At 41.2% G+C, this 19,521-nt stretch overlaps 1 long non-coding RNA gene across 1 annotated transcript in view; it reads left to right on the plus strand.

Moving 5' to 3' along the window:
* The window catches only part of LOC145524300 (uncharacterized), a 284,203-nt gene that overhangs the window by 1,850 nt on the left and 262,832 nt on the right, over positions 1 to 19,521 (plus strand). Inside the window, exon 3 of the long non-coding RNA XR_014067387.1 lies at positions 5,622 to 5,712. This is a non-coding gene — a long non-coding RNA (uncharacterized LOC145524300). The remainder of the gene's footprint in view (positions 1 to 5,621; positions 5,713 to 19,521) is intronic.

Genomic DNA, 19,521 nt, shown 5'->3' on the forward strand with positions numbered 1-19,521 from the left:
TCACAATTAGTGATGTTGAGCATCTTTTCATGTGTCCGTTGGCCATCTTCATGTCTCCTTTGGAAAAATATCTACTCAACTCCTCTGCCCATTTTGCTCTAAGATTATTTGTTTTTTGTTGTTGAGTTAGGGTTTCCCTGGTGGCTCAGATGGTAAAGAATCTACCTGCAATGCAGGAGACCCAAGTTCAATCCCTGGGTTGGAAAGATCCCTGGAGAAGGGAATGTCTTACCCACTCCAGTATTCTTGCCTGGAGAATTCCTTGGACAGAGGAGCCTGGCGGGCTACAACCCACGGGATCGCAAAGAATCAGACATGAGTGAATGACTGACGCTTTCACTTTTGTTGAGTTACATGAATTCTTTATGTATTTCAGATATTAACTCCTTATCTGATACATTTCAGATATTAACCCCTTATCTGATAAAAATCTTCTCCCATTTGGTAGGTTGCCTTTTCGTTTTACTGATGGTTTCTTTTGCTATGGAGACATTTTTAAGTTTGATTTAATTTCATTCCATTTGTTTGTTTTTACCTTATTTCTCTTGCTTGAGGAGACACGTCCAGAAGGATGTTGCTAAGACTGATGTCCAAGACACACTGCCTGTGTTTTGTTTTGTTTTCCTCCTCCTAGGAGTTTTATGATTTCAGGCCTAACAATTTAGTTCTCTAATCCATTTTGAGTTCATTTTTGTGAATGTTATGTGAGATAGTAGTCTAGTTTCAATTTTTTTTTTTTTTGGCATAAGACGACCCAGTTTTCCAGCACCATCTCCTGAAGTGACCATCCTGTCTCAATTGTAAGTTCTCTGCTCCTTTGTCATAAACCAATTGTGCATATATGTGTGGGTTTATTTCTGGACTCTCAATTCTGTTCCATTGGTCTATGTATTTGTTTTTCTGCCAATATCATACTGTTTTGATTACTATGTCTTTGTAATATAATTTGAAGCCAGGAATTATGATGCTTCCAGCTTTGTTATTTCTTCTCAGGATTACTTTTTCTTTTTGGGGTCTTTTGCTGTTCCATGTACATTTTTGACTTTTTTTTTTCTATTTCTGTGAAAAATTTCCTTTGGATTTTGATAGAGATTACATGGTATCTGTAGATTGCTTTAGGTAATATGGACATTTTGACAGTGTTAATCCTTCCAGTTCATGAGTGTGGAATATTTTTCCATTTATTTGTGTCTTCTTCAATTTCTTTCAATAATGTCTTACAGTTTTCATTGTACAGATTCTTCTGCCTTCTTGGTTAAACTTATTCCTCAGTATATTACTCTTTTTGTTGTGATTGTAAATGAGGTTTTTTTTTCTTTTTAAGTTTCTCTTTCTGCTAGCACATTGTTAGTATATAGAAATAAAGCAGATTTTTGTACATTGATTTTTGCATCCTGTAACTTTAATAGTTTTTTTTTTTTGGTATTTGTGGAGTCTTTAGGGTTTTCTGTATATAAAATCATGTCATCTGCAAATTAGCCAGTATACTTTAAACCTATAAGGATGCAGATCTAAAAGTAGAAACAGGTCTTTGGAGAAAAAGTTGAGCAAGTTTTTGCAAAGGTGACATTTACCCTGGCTATTCAAGCTGGGATTAGCCAGTGTCAGCTAGGACAAAGGAGGAAACCATGACTGGAGGGACTGATTTGTGCAGAATAATGGAGGCCTAGAAGGACCTTTGATCTAGATTTTAGAATTAACTTTGCCACCTATTTATGGGGTACATCATTTAACTTTCCTTTAGTTTCTTTTTCTGTGTAGCAGGGATAGTAATACCATAGCATGACCATCATGTGAAATAGTGGATTTGAAACACATATTTAAAATTCTAAATAAAGCACTCATTAAATGTTAATGATTGCTGAAAGTGGGACTTCAGGCCTAAATTCCTCTAAATCCCAGATGGAGAGTACTTGGCGGATTTTGGCCTGAGAGTTGGGATGTCTCCTGGGGGTCCTGTTGGCATGCATCCTGAGAGTAATCGTAGTAATCTCTGGCCTTTCTTTTTTTTTCCCTCCCCACAATATATTGTTAAGTTTAAAAAAAAGCAGTTTACAAAGTACCGTATGCTACAATCCCATTTCCTGAGTATATCCATTTTTACAGTATCCTAAGTTGCCTAGGAACTGCAGACTCACTGCATATCCACGTACATGTCTACCACCATTTCAGCTGTAACAGGTCCTAGACTAAGGTGGGGCTCGCCCTTACAGCTTTTCCTTCCCCCAGCCCCTCACATCAGGAAAAGGTGGGCTCCTTCTCCCTGATGTTCAAAGCCATCACAACCCCTCTTTCTCTCTCACCTGGTGCCCAATGTATCAATTGGCATAAACTTGAAATGATCTTCTGAAAAGTAGATTGCAACAAAGATAAGTATATGAGACAATAAATAAGAAATTAGAGGCTCAGTCTAGGAAGTCTAATGGCTTAAGAGGTCTAATAGGTACTCCGTGGGGGAAACAGGCAGAAAATGAGTTCATTACTTTTTAAAAAATTGACATTAAATGTTCCAAGGACTGATAGATCTGAGTTTCTAGATTGAAACGTTTTTCATAAGTACTCAGTGTGATTGAATGAAAATAGATCCACGCCAAAGCTCAACACTAAGAAATTTAGAACTTAGAAATGAAGACAAGATTCTAACACTTTCCAGAGAGAAAATGCAGGTCACCAACAGAAAGTCAGGATCTCTGGATTTTCTTATAGAAGGAACGTTGGGTCCAGGGTGAGCTGGCCCAGGGTTGGTATAGGAGGAAAAGCAGGAATGGAAGGGCTGAATTCAATTTTTTTTAAGAAGTAAGCCAATGCTTTACCACACCTAGAAGTAAGACTGAGTTTCTCATCTGTGATCAGCAATGTAAATTATAGGACCTTCTAGATCTGTAGTCAGACCTCACCAATTCTCCCTTGCATAGCCCTCATGCCCCACAGATGCAGTTTTCTTTATTATTCTCAGGCAAGAGGCAACAGTTTTGAATTCTTCTATTGTCACTGGCATGGCTGATTAATAAATAACCTGAGGATAAAGACCGTGGCTTACAATTTCAGAGTCCCCGTGATCCTGAACCAATAATGAGCACAGCATATATTTGTCAAATGAATGAGTTACTGGGAAAGAGGTTGCTCTTCCAGGGTCTTATCGGGTATCTTCTCCTCCCTGCTGATTCAGAAAAACAAAGTGTCTTGTGTGCTCTGATCAGTTCTTCAAGCCCATGGCTCTCCAGCCTAATTGCCAAGTGCTGGCTCAGTGAAGCCTCGTCAATGACAATGCATCTTCATTGGGGTCATCTCCTTCAGGGCTGACTCCCGTGGCCCACAGGACAGTGACAGCTTCTGTTTCACACATGTTTTTACTTCTAGCCAAGCCTTCTGGGTCACTGCTTTGACCCAGCGATCTCCCCTTTCACCTTGGTTCCCACACCAGGTCAAGACAGGGAGACCTCCTCTTCTCTTCCCAGCCTCCGAGGCCTCTCTCTCATCTCTATCCACACGCTGCGGGTCCCTGTCAGTTGTCGTGTGATCGCAGAGTCTGAGGCTGTCCTCCTGCACCAGAACATTTAGCTCTCACCAGGCCGGGCCCATTCCTGTAGCTCAATGAGAGCCTGTTTGCTACTCACTCACATGTGCTCATTCTGACCTTTGGGTCTTGGAATGTCAACATGCACATGCAGCCAAGGAATCCAATCTGCTAGAAACATTAGGTCTTCAAACAGTCATAACCCAAGGAGGTTTCTTGACACCAGCCTTGTATCATGTTGTGTCATTGCTGCATGTTTTCCAAAATTGTTACCCTAATCCTCCCACTTAATCATTTGGGTCATGGTTGAGGGTACATGCCTAGATATAAGGGTGAATTGTTTGCAATAAAAAGGGAGGGAGGCAGAGTCTTCTTGCATCTCCTGGTCCTACTCTGCAGTTCATACTTCATCCTGAAAGGGCTTTCAAACAAACAAACAAATCATGTTCATTGCAAAAACTTACTGGTTGGAGGGATAAGGCAGCCCACCATAGTTACACGAGTGGTTATTAAGGAAACACGGTAGGAATAAGGGAGATACTCTGTGATCTCAAGTAATTGATAATCCAGTTATGAAAACAGAACTAACCCATGTGAAACCATGGCTAAACATTGTCAAAGAGATTATTATTAAATGCTTATGTGGCACTTAGTAATTAGAGATGCTGGAGGCCATGGAGGTCTGAGGAGGCTGCTTGGAGGAGATGGAGCTTGAGTTGGATCTGTAAGGATGAAATGTGTGTGTTTATTAAAACCTCAGCATCCAGTATAGTGACTGGCAACTCATAGGTGATCAATATACACTTTGTATGAATTAATGCACCAGCAAGAGAAGAAAAGACGAAGTGGGGGATGATGTAAACATGGAGTTGAACATGACATGTTTGGAACCCAATGACAAGGTGTCGAGTGAGTGGGAATCAGACTGCATAGGAAGGGTGAGGGGAGCAGAAAGCAAACCCTTGCTAATTGGCAGGGAAAGCCCAGGCTGTCTGATGTAGCCGACCATGTTCATCAGGGCGGTACATGCTACACTCGGATCACTTTTCACTTTCTCAGCCTGTTTTCCGGTGGGTTTCGGGAAAGTGTAGCAGATATCACAGAGATCAAAAACATGGAGCTGCAGATAATGGGGTGGGGTGAGTGCAGGGGAGCACCAGGGGTCACTGAGCTAGGCCTCTGTTGTGAGCAAAGCCAAATGATTCAGACCTTTCACACCCACAAAATCAAACCCAAACAAAGCTGTAAAACGGGAGGGAGGGGCCGTCGAAAGGGTGGCACCTGCTGAGCCAGACTGGCAGGCTGTCCTTAACAGTGTTGCTCCTCTGGTAAGTGTAGAAATCTGTGGAAAATTCTGTCCTGTGTGTGAGGTTTAGAATAAACACCAGAATATCCCTGTTGCCCTTTGAGACTATACATGTGTCTGTTTGTTTATACCATAAATGTTTATTGAGGGTCTATTATGTCCTGGCCTGTGTATCTGTACCTTGGTGATTGTATTTGAGCTGTGGACTCTGTCCTTACAGGGCTTACAGTTTACTGGGGAGAGGGATAAATGAAGAAATAAGCATAAAGGTAGAAAAATTGATATCTTAAGAATATTCAGATGGATAAAGGATGAGGAATTTGAGTTCAGAAATATGGCATAATTGTTTCTCCTTCCAGAAATTTTCCTGTTCTGCCATAAGAAGTAAGAATGAATTTAAAAATCAAAAAAACCCAACTTAGAGTACACCACAGCTATAACTGGAGCTGCTTTCAAGTAGGCTATTTTTCCTAAACTAAACATGAGGACACGGGGACCAGCACAAAGGTGCTAATGGAGAGATTGGTAGGGGATGTTTGGCAGTAGATGTGCTGTAGGAAAGACATCTTTGTTGAATGTATGGATACACATGGGTAAATAAGTGAGGGAGGCAGGGAAGCAGTGCTAACTAGTAAAATCTTCAGAGTCAGAAATGTCTGGGCTCCTACTTTCCAGCTGTGTGAACATAGAGACATTTAGCCTCTCTAAGCCTGTTTGTTCATCTTTAAAATAAAGTTATTATTACCCACTCCCATGGACTGTAGCCCACCAGGCTCCTTTGTCCGTTATTTTTCCCAGGCAGGAATACTAGAGTGTGTTGCCATTTCCTACTCCAGGGGATCTTTCCGACCCAGGGATCGAGCCTGTGTCTCTTGTGTCTCCTGCATTGGTAAGTGGATTCTTGACCACTGTGCAACCTGGAAAGCCTCTAACTAGGGAAAGTTTTCTGTTTAAATATAGAGGCCCAGTTGCATGGATTTGTCTCTCTTATTTCATCAGAGTGTATGAAATGTATGATAAAACACTTTAAAAGATAGAGAAAAGACATAGAGTTTCAGGGATTTTGACAAATTTCTGCAAGATGGAAAGCATATGTCAGGGGAAGAACTGATGAAGTCAGGGAAGAAAGCTACAGTGAATACACATATGCGTGAAAATGCTTGAGGATACAGTTATTGGCCCATTTGCATCACAGAGGATCTCAGGTGTTGGAAATGTGGTGAGCAAGAGTGAAACACTGGCCGAACAGAGAAGTTAACTTATAGTTTGTGTATAGAATAATTTCTTCTCTTCTCAGACGAATGTAGCCTGCATAAGTCAGGTACTTTCTTCTCGAGGAGAACCAATAAACAAATGTGGGGAGGGTTTCTTTCTAAAGAAAGTTAATGGACCTACTGCAGGAGTTCTCAACTCAGCACTTTGGCATTTAGGGCTGGAGAGTTCTCCTTTGTAGTGGGTTGTCCTGTGCATTAGTAGCATCCATGGCCTTGTCCACGGATGCAAGTGACATTTATTCCTCATCCTTCTTGACACTGAAACACATCTTCAGACACTGCCAAAAGTCCCCTTCAGGGCAAATTATTCCTAATGGAAATGACTTCAACATCCTTTAACTTGGGAGACCCCCAGTGGAATGTCCAGTTTGTGCTTGATTACTTAATACAAATATCAGCAGTCTTCAGAACATCCAATCAGGGTTATTATTTTTTTTTAAAGATTGTTCTTCATGTGGACCATTTTAAAGTGCTTATTGAATTTGTTACAATATTGCCTCTGTTTTAAGGGTCTTTTTTTTTTTTTCCCATGAGGCATGTGGGCTCTAAGCTCTTCAACCAGGGATGAAAACCACACCCCCTGCATTGGAAGACACAGTCTTAACCAGTGGACTTCCATGGAAGTCCCAGAGTTATTTGTAAATGGCTTTTAAAAATTAAATAGGAAAAAACAAATCCTTGAGGACATGTAGCACAATACAAGAACAAATGCTGTGATAAAAGAAAATAAGGAACTCTCATTACTTAAAAATATCATTTTATGTAACAAGTATAAAAAATATTGGAAAGTAAAGTCTAAGAAATCTCCAAGAGTGTGTAATAAAATGCAGAGATAGAAAATATGAGGACAAAAGGTCATAGATGTGGCAGATAAATCCAGGAAGTCAGCATCTGATTAACAAGTTTCCTGAAAGAGAGAACTGCATGCATAAAGGGAAAATTATCAAAGAATTCATTTAACTATCCAGATCTAAAGGATATATCTCAATTACAATGACGTCTGAACATCTAGCACAATGAATGAAAAGATGGCAGTACTTAAACATATCAGTGTGAAATCACAGAACATGATTTCAAAAGGAGAGATTTTAAGAGGAGAGAGAGAAAATGAATGAATAATTTATCTCACAAAAAAACAATATAGAAGATATTGGAGCAATAGCATTAATAGCAGTATATTTCTTAGGGAAAATGAGTTTTCAACCTAGAATTCTGTACCCAACCAAACTAACACTAAATTGTTCTGATACAATGAAGATAATTTTTCAATTTAAGGAAGAAAATTTATCACACACACTCATTTTTAGGAAGTTTCTTGAAGAAATGCCTCTACTGGATAAAATGTCTTTTAGTGCCAGAACAAATAAATCCAAATCAACTGGCTTATACACAAAGACATATATTATCTCAAATAACAAGAAATCCAGATGTGGATGCTGACTCAACTGAATTGTTATAGAACTAAGGTCTGACTGCTCTGTACTTGAAAGACAAGTATTGGTAGAAAGGAAAATTTGCTTTATTCCAGTGACCAGCAGCTGGGGGAGAAGATGGACTCCTGTCCTAAGGCCAACTTCCTCATGTTGATCAGTGGACAAGAGCTTTTAAATGGGAATTTGAGTGGTGTATAGGTGGAGGAAGGAGACTACATGCAGAATAGCATGGTTGGCTCTGACAATCATCTTGAAATTAGTCTTGTGGTGGTCTGACCAGCAATAATCTTGATTGTTTTAAGTACAGTCTTCATTTCTGGGGTTGGTTTGTTCCCATTTCCTTGAGGCCAGTTCTTAGAATCGTGGCAGCTAATGCATGGCTATAGTCTGGTCATCATGTAGTTAATTTCTTCCAGATGATGGGGGCTTCAGTATCTGTAAAGCAACCCAGACGATATAGCTCAGAATATTATGTATAGCCCCTGAGAAATAACTGAATGTCCTTGACTTTGCTTAATAACTGATCTATGATTATTTTGTCCTGCTTGACAGCTTTTATTTATATGTTTTCTCATTTCTCTGCCTAAATTTATTCTTCAACTAAAGTTTTTCTATGGTAAAAAGCAGGCTGAGGACATGGGGTAGAAGGGGGTTCTGTCCTGGGAAGGGCCCAAAGGGTCCTTCTCTGTTTCACAGTTATATCACCAAAGTTATATAAGTTCTTCACGTCTTTCTATTCTGTTGTGCTCAGTGAGCTGCATAGTCCTCAAATAGCTCCTTTCTTGTTAGATGATAACTTCTGCCTTTAGATATTACATATGGATATGACAATGGATGCAGCATAGGAAGAAAGAGCATTCTATCCTGTGGTTTTTTGTTTTTGTTTTTTAATTAAAGATGTCACTGGAAATCTTTCAGCAAGTTTTCCCTCATGTTGCATTGTGCAGAATGGAGTATATGCTCACTCTTACACTGATTATTATCAAGGTGAGAAGTAGTAACATGATTAACTCAGCAAAGTATAGGAATTAGTAAGAGGAGGGTGGGAATAAAAAATAAGATTTCATTAGAAAGATGGAGGGATGTATGTTTATTATAACAGCAGCAAATCAGGGGTTAAAAGAATAAAGAAGATAGGATACAGGTATGGTGGAACTGATCCAGGAAATGCGAAATCCTAGGACGAACAATGCACAAGGTCCAGAGAGCATGGGTTTAGATTGGATCAGAAGGACCAAGGTAGCTAGGTAGGAGAGATCCATATAAAAAGAGAAATTAATTTTTTTATTGGAGTATTGTTGCTTTACAACATTGGGTTTGCTTTTGCTGTACAGCAAAGTGAATCAGCTCTCCATATATATATATCCCCTCTTCCTTGGATTCGCTTCCCATTAAGGTCACCACAGAACACTGAGTCGAGTTCCCTGTGCCATACAGTTGATTCTCACTAGTTATCCATTTTATACATAGTAGCGTACATATTCCAATCTCAGTCTCCCAATTCACCTCACCTCTCATCTCCCCTTGATATTGATGTTTGTTCTCTACGACTGTGTCCCTAGTTCTACTTTGCAGATAAGTTCATCCATACCATTTTTCTGGATTCTACACATATTTTTATAAAAATTCTTGTGATAAAGACAAAAATAGGCATTTGAAATTCTAGAAAAAGTGTTATAAGAAAGTGCTACAACCACAAAACGCTACTTAGTTCTGCTGTGTTCAGTATTGGCATGATCATAAAAGCAGATACACTGTTGGTTGCTTTCCACTTTCAGAATCAGTCCATCCGTGAGAGCGGGTCACAGAAGAAAGGTAACAGTATCACTTTGGACAGTATAAAAGAAGTGTGCATGTGAGAAGTTGGGAAAGGCAGATGGAGTAGAAGAGCTGAGAGCTCAAGGAAAGATCGGGGATGCTCATATTCTTACTGACAGAGGGACCAGATAAGCAATCCATAGATACTCGCTTTTAGTTAGCGGAACAAGAAACAAGAGAAGAATAGCAAGTAGTTATAAATAGATAAAAAAATAGGGCTTCCCTGGCGGATCAGTGGTAAAGAATCTGCCTGCCAATGCAGGAGACACGGGTTCAATCTCTGATCTGGGAGAATCCCACTTTTTGAGGAACAACTAAGCCCAGGAACTGCAACTACTGAGCCTACGTTCTGCAACTTCTGAAGCCCGTGCTCTGTAACAAGAGAAGCCACTGCAATGAGAAGCCCTCTCACCAGAACTAGAGAGTAACCCTCTCTCTTTGCGACTAGAGATAAGACCACACCACAGTGAAGACCCAGGAGGTCAAAAATAAAAGTAAATAAATAGCATTTTTTAAAAAGAGGACTTTTTAAAAAAAGGTAAGGAATTTAGGTCATACCATGATTCATTAAGATATTGGGATGCTGGAGAAGTTAGGGTGAGATTATGTGAGTTAGATGCTAATTTATTGTATCTGGAATTCAAAAGATAATGTACAGGAAGAATAAGTAGAGGTAAAACATATTATCTAGAGATAAGGCATCAACTCCCAAGAAAAAACAGCCCAAGAGTTAAAAGCGTTTGCTCCAGGACAGAGAAGGGGGCTAGTGCATGGAACAGAGGCCTTTCCTTGTAAGCCCTTTTTATTATTTCTTTATTTCAATCTCATGCACACATTATCATGTGATCAACTCAGTGTGCTTGCTCAGTCATGTCTGACTCTTTTCGAGCCCATGCGTAGCCCATTAGGCTTCTCTGTCCATGGAGTTTTTCAGGCAAGAATATTGGAGTGGGTTGCCATTTTTTCCTCTAGGGGATCTTCCCAACCCAGAGATTGAACTTGAGTCTCCCATGGTTCTTTCATTGGCAGTCAAATTCTTTACCACTGAGCCACCTCAGTTGAGTTCAGTTCAGTCGCTCAGTCATGTCTGACTCTTTGCGACCCCATGAGCTGCAGCACACCAGGCCTCCTTGTCCATCACCAACTCCCGGAGTCCACACAAACCCATGTCCATTGAGTCGGTGATGCCATCGAAACATCTCATCCTCTGTTGTCCCCTTCTCCTCCTGCCTTCAATCTTTCCCAGCATCAGGGTCTTTTCAAATGAGTCAGCTCTTCGCATCAGGTGGCCAAAGTATTGGAGTTTCAGCTTCAACATCAGTCCTTCCAATGAACACCCAGGACTGATCTCCTGTAGGATGGACTGGTTGGATCTCCTTGCAGTCCAAGGGACTCTCAAGAGTCTTCTCCAACACCACAGTTCAAAAGCATCAATTCTTTGGCGCTCAGCTTTCTTTATAGTCCAACTCTAACATCCATACATGACTACTGGAAAAACCATAGCCTTGACTAGACGGACATTGTTGGCAAAGAAATGTCTCTGTTTTTTAATATGCTATCTAGGTTGGTCATAACTTTCCTTCCAAGGAGTAAGCATCTTTCAATTTCATGGCTGCAGTCACCATCTGCAGTGATTTTGGGGCCCCCCAAAATAAAGTCAGCCACTGTTTCCACTGTTTCCCCATCTATTTCCCATGAAGTGATGGGACCAGATGCCATGATCTTAGTTTTCTGAATGTTGAGCTTTAAGTCAACATTGTCACTCTCCTCTTTCACTTTCATCAAGAGGCTCTTTAGTTCTTCTTCACTGTCTGCCACAAGGGTGGTGTCATCTGCATATCTGAGCCACCTGGGAAGCCCTTATCATGTGATCGCTGTGCTGAAAATATATTGTAGAAATGAGTTTTTAAATTTTCTGCCATAGTCTAGATATATTTTGTATTATGTGTTTTCCACTTACTAAACGTTTTCTTTGATATTACATAGCCTTTATAATGACTCAGTTAATAGCTATATATAATAATATTTTGCATTATTTCTTTGGAAGTCCTGATCCATTCATTCTTGTTCTCTCAGTCACCCTGTGTCTATGAAGAACCAAATGAAGTTGAAATTTGGGGGAAGCAGCTGATATCCAAAGAAGAGAGGTTTTTTTTTTTTCTCCTCTGAAAACAGCTAAAATGTAAACTGACCCCCATTAGCCCTGGTGCGTTAACCAAGTTCAAAGCCTGGGCAGAACTGTGTGGTGCCCCTCACTCACAGCAGTGGCTCTGGGGGAATGTGCACACCCCCTGAGACCTGCATGGCCAGAGGGTGCTCCCTGGCAGACTGGACAGCGTCAACCCACAGCTGCCCTTTGCCCTGACACTGCCTCAAGTTCATTTGTAATGGGGGCTGCCAGAAAGACGAAGCTTCATTTGGAAAGCAAGGGCATGGCTTTAATTATCCTTTAGCTCCATACACAATTGGGGGTGGGGAGTGGGGATAGATTTATGACTTTAGGTCTCTTCTCTGCTATTATAAACCAGTATTTATCAGGTGTGGGGCACATGGCAGTTCTGGGGCATGCCAGACAGGATCAAAAGCAAAGCATAAAAACCTTCCCCTTTCAACAAACCTAATCTCGCCCTTCTATCTATAAATGGCCACATTAACCTCATGGCTCAGCAGAGAGACTCATTCTGGCACTTTGCTGTCTAAGGAATTGGGAGCAAGTGAGAGGCTGGCTTCTGTGTGCCAGGCCTGTCTTGCCTCCCCCTTTGAAGTTCCTTTCAGAAGAACCGAGTTGTGGGCAACAGCTCTGGGGCAGAGTGCTCTGCACGCCCATGGTCTTGAGGGTGGCCCTTTCTTGGGGAGGCATTTACGTCTCTCCTGGGAGAGCATCAGATGGGGGATGGCTGGCAATACAGCTATCAGTCATTCATTCACTCAGTGCATGTATATCATGTCCATATGCCACGCACACTTCCAGGTGGTAGTAGATCTAAGGAAGCAGAAGCTATGATTTATTCCTTTTGAACATCTCAGTGTTATTTGGCAAGAAAGTCCTGTTCATGATGGACTCAGATCATTAAAGCAGTTTTTGGTGTTGAATTTTGAGAAAAATGTGTTCATCACTGAGGCTTCAGAATGACTTGGGTATTGCCTGGAAGGTGTAGTGTGAGCTAAGCTTTGAAGGCTGGGTAGAAAAGAGAGAGGTGGAAATCATAAACAAAAGCCCTGATGCCAGCACAAATGTGGCAAGCTTCCAAGAGGAGAGCAGGGAGCAGGGAGTCCCGGTAGAAACATCTTTGGGACTCTGTGGTTTCTGGCTGTGTGTTTCTCTCTTCTGAACTGTGGCTCACTGACCAACACAAACCTGCAGATTCAGGAACTGTAAGTCCTTTTGCTTCTCCAAGACAAAGTAAGCTTTTCCTTGTTTCTCCCATTTTCATAACTCTGGAAGATATATTGCTTTTGTTCTTTCTGCAATTTGGAGTTGTGTCATCCCTGAGTTAGAGTATCACAGTGCAAAATCTGAGAAGCACAGAAACCTTGAAGTTCTCTAGGATGCAAGCTCCATGAAGGCAGTAGGAAATTTTGTTGGTTTTCTTCTGTCAACGTCTACAACATCCCCTGACAGAGCAACATTTTACTGATTAACAAACGAACGAGAACCTAGCCTTCGACGCAACTGAGGAACATCTGGCTCCTGTACTGAGAATCAGAAGGCTCAATTTCTGGTCTTTCACTTTGACTCTTAGCTTGGGGCTCATCACCCTTCAGGACTCAGTTCCAAATTAAAATGTTGAAATATACTGAATACTTTTTACATATACCACAAAGTGAGAACATCTATCCTCTTGATGTGTTTTAATTAATTTAATTGCTCTGTCTGAGGCTCTAGGAATATGAAGTGACCTTAGCTTTCAAGGAACTTAGTCTAGTGAAGAAGAGAGAAAACAAGCAAACAAAAAGATCGCAAGACCATGCGATAGGGTTTAAGATCATGATGGTGGTGGTTTAATCATATCTCACTCTTTGCAACCCCATGGAGTATAGCCTGCCAGGCACCTCTGTTCATGGGATTCCCCAGGCAACAATATCTGAAGTGGGTTGCCATTTTCTTCTCCAGGAGATCTTCCTAACCCAGGGACTGAACACCTGTCTCCTGTGTCTCCTGTATTGGCAGACATATTCTTTACCATTGAGCCACCTGGGAGGCTCATAAGATAGTGATAGGTACAGGGAATTGTGAATGCACAGAAGAGCAACAGCTTACACAGGCTGGGGGTGCAAGGAAGGTTTTCCTAGACGTGACAGTTGTGTGGGTCCCTTGGATTAGGTAAGAGTTACCTGGGGCAGGTGTAAGTGAGAACAGCATTTCAAGGCAGTGGGGACTGGTGACTGCCCAGATGCATTTGCTATATGAAGTATGGATGGGAAGGAGATGAGACTGGAAAAATACTGATGGCAAAGGAAATTGATTAGGGAATTACCAAAAGATCTGTGGGAAAGATAAGCAGGAAACAGGGGATGTAAAATCCTATTAAGGGGGTAGAAGAGTTGATGGGTGGTTTAGAAGAGATTGAAAAGGTGGACTTAGTTGTGACTGACAGATTGGAGACAAAAGACCACTTTCAGGTTTATGACTTAGGTAACTGTTTGGGTAATGGTAAATGGTAAATAGAAAACAGATTGGGAAACAGTGGAAACAGTGGCAGACTTTATTTTGGGGGGCTTCAAAATCACTGCAGATGGTAACTGCAGCCATGAAATTAAAAGATGCTTACTCATTGTAAGGAAAGTTATGACCAACCTAGACAGCATATTAAAAAGCAGAGACATTACTTTGCCAACAATGTCCGTCTAGTCAAGGCTATGGTTTTTCCAGTGTTCATGTATGGATGTGAGAGTTGAGACTATAAAGAAAGCTGAGTGCCGAAGAATTGATGCTTTTGAACTGTGGTATTGGAGAAGACTCTTGAGAGTCCCTTGGACTGCAAGGAGATCTAACCAGTCCATCCTAAAGGAGATCAGTCCTGGGTGTTCACTGGAAGGACTGATGTTAAAGCTGAAACTCCAATACTTCGGCCACCTGATGTGAAGAGTTGACTCATTTGAAAAGACCTTGATGCTGGGAAAGATTGAAGGCAGGAGGAGAAGGGGACGACAGAGGATGAGGTGGCTGGATGGCATCACCGACTCAATGGACATGGGTTTGGGTAAACTCTGGGAGTTGGTGATGGACAGAGAGGCCTGGTGTGCTGCAGTTCATGGGGTCGCAAAGAGTCAGACATGATTGAGTGACTGAACTCAACTGAACTGAAACCAGACTGTTATAGCTGGGTGTCTCCAGTGGTGAATAAGGCAGCACCCTGTCAAACAGATCTATTTGTTTGGTATTTATTGAGGGGCTTCCCTGGTGACTCAGATTATAAAGAATTGGCCTGCAATGCAGGAGACCAAGGTTTGATGCCTGGGTTGGGACAATCCCCTGGAGAAGGGAATGGCTATCCATTCAAGTATTCTTGCCTGAAGAATTCCACAGAGGAGCCTGGTGAGCTACAGTTCATAGGTTTACAAAAAGTCGGACATCCCTGAGCGACCAACAGTTCAGTTAAGTCAGTCATTTCAGTCGCTCAGTCGTGTCCGATAGTTTCCCCATCTATTTGTCATGAAGTGATGGGACCGGATGCCGTGATCTTAATTTTCTGAATGTTGAGTTTTAAGCCAACTTTTTCACTCTCCTCTTTCACTTTCATCAAGAGCTTCTTTAGTTCTTCTTTGCTTTCTGCCATAAGGGTAGTGTCATCTGCACATCTGAGGTTATTGATATTTCTCCCAGCAATCTTGATTCCAGCTTGTGCTTCTTCCAGCCCAGCATTTCTCATGATGTACTCTGCATATAAGTTAAATAAGCAGGGTGACAATATACAGCCTTGATGCACTCCTTTTCCTATTTGGAACCAGTCTGTTGTTCCATGTGCAGTTCTAACTGTTGCTTCCTGACCTGCATACAGATTTCTCAAGTGGCAGGTTAGGTGGTCTGGTATTCCCATCTCTTGAAGAATTTTTCACAGTTTATTGTGATCCACACAGTTAAAAGCTTTGACATAGTCAATAAAGCAGAAATTGATGTTTTTTTGGAACTCTCTGGCTTTCTCAATGATTCAGAAGATGTTGGCAATTTGATCTCTGGTTCCTCTGCCTTTTCTAAAACCAGCTTGAACATCTGGAAGTTCATGGTTCACGTATTGTTGAAGCCTAGCTTGGAGAATTTTGAGCATTACTTTACTAGAGTGTGAGATGAGTGCAATTGTGTGGTAGTTTTATTCTTTGGCATTGCCTTTCTTTGGGATTGGAATGAAAACTGACCTTTTCCAGTCCTGTGGCCGCTGCTGAGTTTTCCAAATTTGCTGGCATATAGAGTGCAGCACTTTCACAGCATCATCTCTTAGAATTTGAAATAGCTCAACTGGAATTCCATCACCTCCACTAGCTTTGTTGGTAGAGATGCTTTCTAAGGCCCAATTGACTTCACATTCCAGGATGTCTGGCTCTAGGTGAGTGATCACACAATCCTGATTATCTGGGTCATGAAGATCTATTTTGTACAGTCCTTCTGTATATTCTTGCCACCTCTTCTTCACATCTTCTGCTTCTCTTAGGTCCATACCATTTCTATTCTTTATTGAGCCCATCTTTGCATGAAATATTCCCTTGGTATCTCTGATTTTCTTGAAGAGATCTTTAGTCTTTCCCATTCTGTTGTTTTCCTCTATTTCTTTGCATTGATTGCTGGGGAAGGCTTTCTTACCTCTCCTTGCTATTCTTTGGAACTCTGCATTCAAATGGGTATATCTTTCCTTTTCTCCTTTGCTTTTCACTTCTCTTCTTTTCTCAGCTATTTGTAAGGCCTCCTCAGACAGTCATTTTGCTTTTTTGCATTTCTTTTTCTTGGGGATTTTCTTGATCCCTGTCTCCTGTACAATGTGACGAACCTCCATCCATAGTTCATCAGGCACTCTGTCTATCAGATCTAGTCCCTTAAATCTATTTCTCACTTCCACTGTATAATCATAAGGGATCTGATCTAGGTCATACCTGAATGGTCTAGTGGTTTTCCCTATTTTCTTCAATTTAAGTCTGAATTTTGCAATAAGGAGTTCATGGTCTGAGCCACAGTCTGCTCCTGATCTTGTTTTTGCTGACTGTATAGAGCTTCTTCATCTTTGGCTGCAAAGAATATAATCAATCTGATTTTGGTGTTGACCGTCTGGTGATGTCCATGTGTAGAGTCTTCTCTCGTGTTGTTGGAAGAGGGTGTTTGCTATGATCAGTGCATTCTCTTGGCAAAACTCTGTTAGCCTTTGCCTTGCTTCCTTCTGTATTCCAAGGCCAAATTTGCCTGTTACTCCAGGTGTTTCTTGACTTCCTACTTTTGCATTCCAGTCCCCTATAATGGAAAGGACATCTTTTTTGGGTGTTAGTTCTAAAAGGTCTTGTAGGTCTTCATAGAACCGTTCAGCTTCTTCAACATTACTGGCTGGGGCATAGACTTGGATTACTGTGGTATTGAATGATTTGCCTTGTAAATGAACAGAGATCATTCTGTCATTTTTGAGATTGCATACAAGTACTGCATTTTGGACTCTTTTGTTGACTATGATGGCTACTCCATTTCTTCTAAGGGATTCTTGCCCACAGTAGTAAATATAATGGTCATCTGAGTTAAATTCAGCCATTCCAGTCCATTTTAGTTCGCTGATTCCTAAAATGTTGATGTTCACTATTGATATCTTCTGTTTGATGACTTCCAATTTGCTTTGATTCATGGACCTAACATTCCAGGTTCCTATGCAATATTGCTCTTTATAGCATCGGACCTTTCTTCCGTCACCAGTCACATCCACAACTGGGTGTTGTTTTTTGCTTTGGCTCTGTCTCATCATTCTTTCTGGAGTTATTTCTCCACTGACCTCCAGTAGCATATTGGGCACCTACCAACCTGGGGAGTTGATCTTTCAGTGTCCTATCTTTTTGCCTTTTCATACTGTTCATGGGGTTCTCAAGGCAAGAATATTGAAGTGGTTTGCCAGTCCCTTCTCCAGTGGACCATGTTTTGTCAGACCTCTCCACCATGACCTATCCATCTTGGGTGGCCCCACACAGCATGGCTCATAGTTTTATTGAGTTAGACAAGGCTGTGGTCCATGTGATTAGGTTGGTAAGTTTTCTGTGATTGTGGTTTTCAGTCTGTCTGCCCTCTGATGGAGAAGGATAAGAGGCTTATGGAAGCTTCCTGATGGGAGAGACTGACTGAGCGACCAACACTTGTTATTTATTTACACAACTCTGCACTGAGTGAAGAAGTAGGGAACCTCATGAATGCTTTTCCTCTACTGTCCTAAGCAGGTCACTTCTGGCTTTAAACCATCTTATCCAAGCCAAACTAAGGAAAAAAAAAAAGACAGCTATTAAGCTAGTATCCCTCTCTGGAAGGACATTCTGTGAGCATCATTTTTGACTAGTTTTTTTTGGAGAACTTGCCTTACCTTCTACTCAAAGAGCTGTGTTTGATATCTCTGTCTGGGGAATTTGATGGATGTGGATTTTCTCCGTTTGTTTCCAGTAATGTTTTAGTTGTTGCAAGATTCTTTCTCTCACACACTGGTGGTTGCCAAAGGGGATGGGATTGAGGGAAGGATGGAGTGGGAGGTCAGGGTTAGCAGATGTAAGCTTTTATAGGATGGATAAACAGCAAGGTCCTACTGTATAGCGTAGGGAAATATATTCAATATCCTGTGATAAACCATGATGGAAAAGATTATGAAAAAGAATGTATATATATGTATAACTGAATCACTTTGCTATACAGCAGTAATTCACACAATGTTGTAAATCGCCTACACTTTAATTTAAAAAAGAATTCTTTCTCTGAACAACTTTCTTTCTGGTCTGCTGCATGATGGTTTGGATTATAGTGTTGTTTGTTAAGACAGGGACAGTAGGATCAGCAGTAAATATGGGGATGAGGAGGTGGGGATTGGGGTATGGTCAGGGAAGTCAGCTTCTGATCTGTCATCCTCTGGGACATCCATGGCATGTCAAGAGGGCAGATGGATGTTTACATCTGGAGCTTAAGTCAGTAGAGTCCAAAGCTAAATACTGTATTAAAAAGCAGAGACATCATTTTGATGACAAAGGTCCATTCTAGTCAAAGCTGTGGTTTTTCCAGTAGTCAGGTACAGATGTGAGAGTTTGACCATAAAGAAGGCTGGGTGCCAAAGAATTGATGCTTTTGAACTGTGGTATTGGAGAAGACTCTTGAGAGTCCCTTGGACTGCATGGAGATCAAACCAGTCAATCGTAAAGGAAATCAACCCTGGATATTCGTTGGAAGGACTGATGCTGAAGCTAAAGCTCTAATACTTTGGCTACCTGATGCGAAGAGCCAACTCACTGGAAAAGACCCTGATGCTGGGAAAGATTGAAGGCAGGAGAAGGGGGCGACAGAGCACGAGATGGTTGGATGGCATCACCGGCTCAATGGACACGAGTCTGATCAAACTCCAGGAGATAGTGAAGGACAGGGAAGCTTGGCATGCTGCAGTCCATTGGGTCGAAAAGAGCTGGACATGACTTAGAGACTGAACAACAACAATGTAGATGAAATAATGCTGAGTGAAATTAGCCGGTCACAAAAGGCAGATGTTGTATGATTTGCAGTACATGAAGTACCCTAGCATAGTTAAATTCATAGAGACAAAAAGTAGAAAGGTGGTTTCCAGGGTCTGGGGAAGGAGGAGGTGGGGAGTTATTGTTTAATGGGTTTGGCGATTCAGCTTGGGAAGATAAAAAATTTCTGGTTATAGATAATGATGATGGCTGCATAGCAGTGTGAGTGTACTTGATGCTTGAACTGTTCACTTAAAAATGGTTAAGATGGTAAATGTTATGTGAATTTTTACCATAATTTTTTAAAATGTGTTTTAGCTGAAATAAGCCAATCAGAAAGTTTTACCTAAAGGAACTCTTTTGACACCTCTAGGTCTTGTGATATTAATGGAAACATTTGAAGGCAGCAATCAGTGAGGGATCAAAAGATCCCAAGTCTTCTCTTTTCCCAGACTAATCTCCCCAATCAAGTGCCTATAACCTTTCCTACATAACTTGGTTTTTTATTTGATC

The sequence above is a fragment of the Giraffa tippelskirchi genome, chromosome 10 (assembly GCF_054371585.1).
Source record: "Giraffa tippelskirchi isolate mGirTip1 chromosome 10, T2T-mGirTip1v1.2.pri, whole genome shotgun sequence".
Classification (NCBI taxonomy): Eukaryota; Metazoa; Chordata; class Mammalia; order Artiodactyla; family Giraffidae; genus Giraffa; species Giraffa tippelskirchi.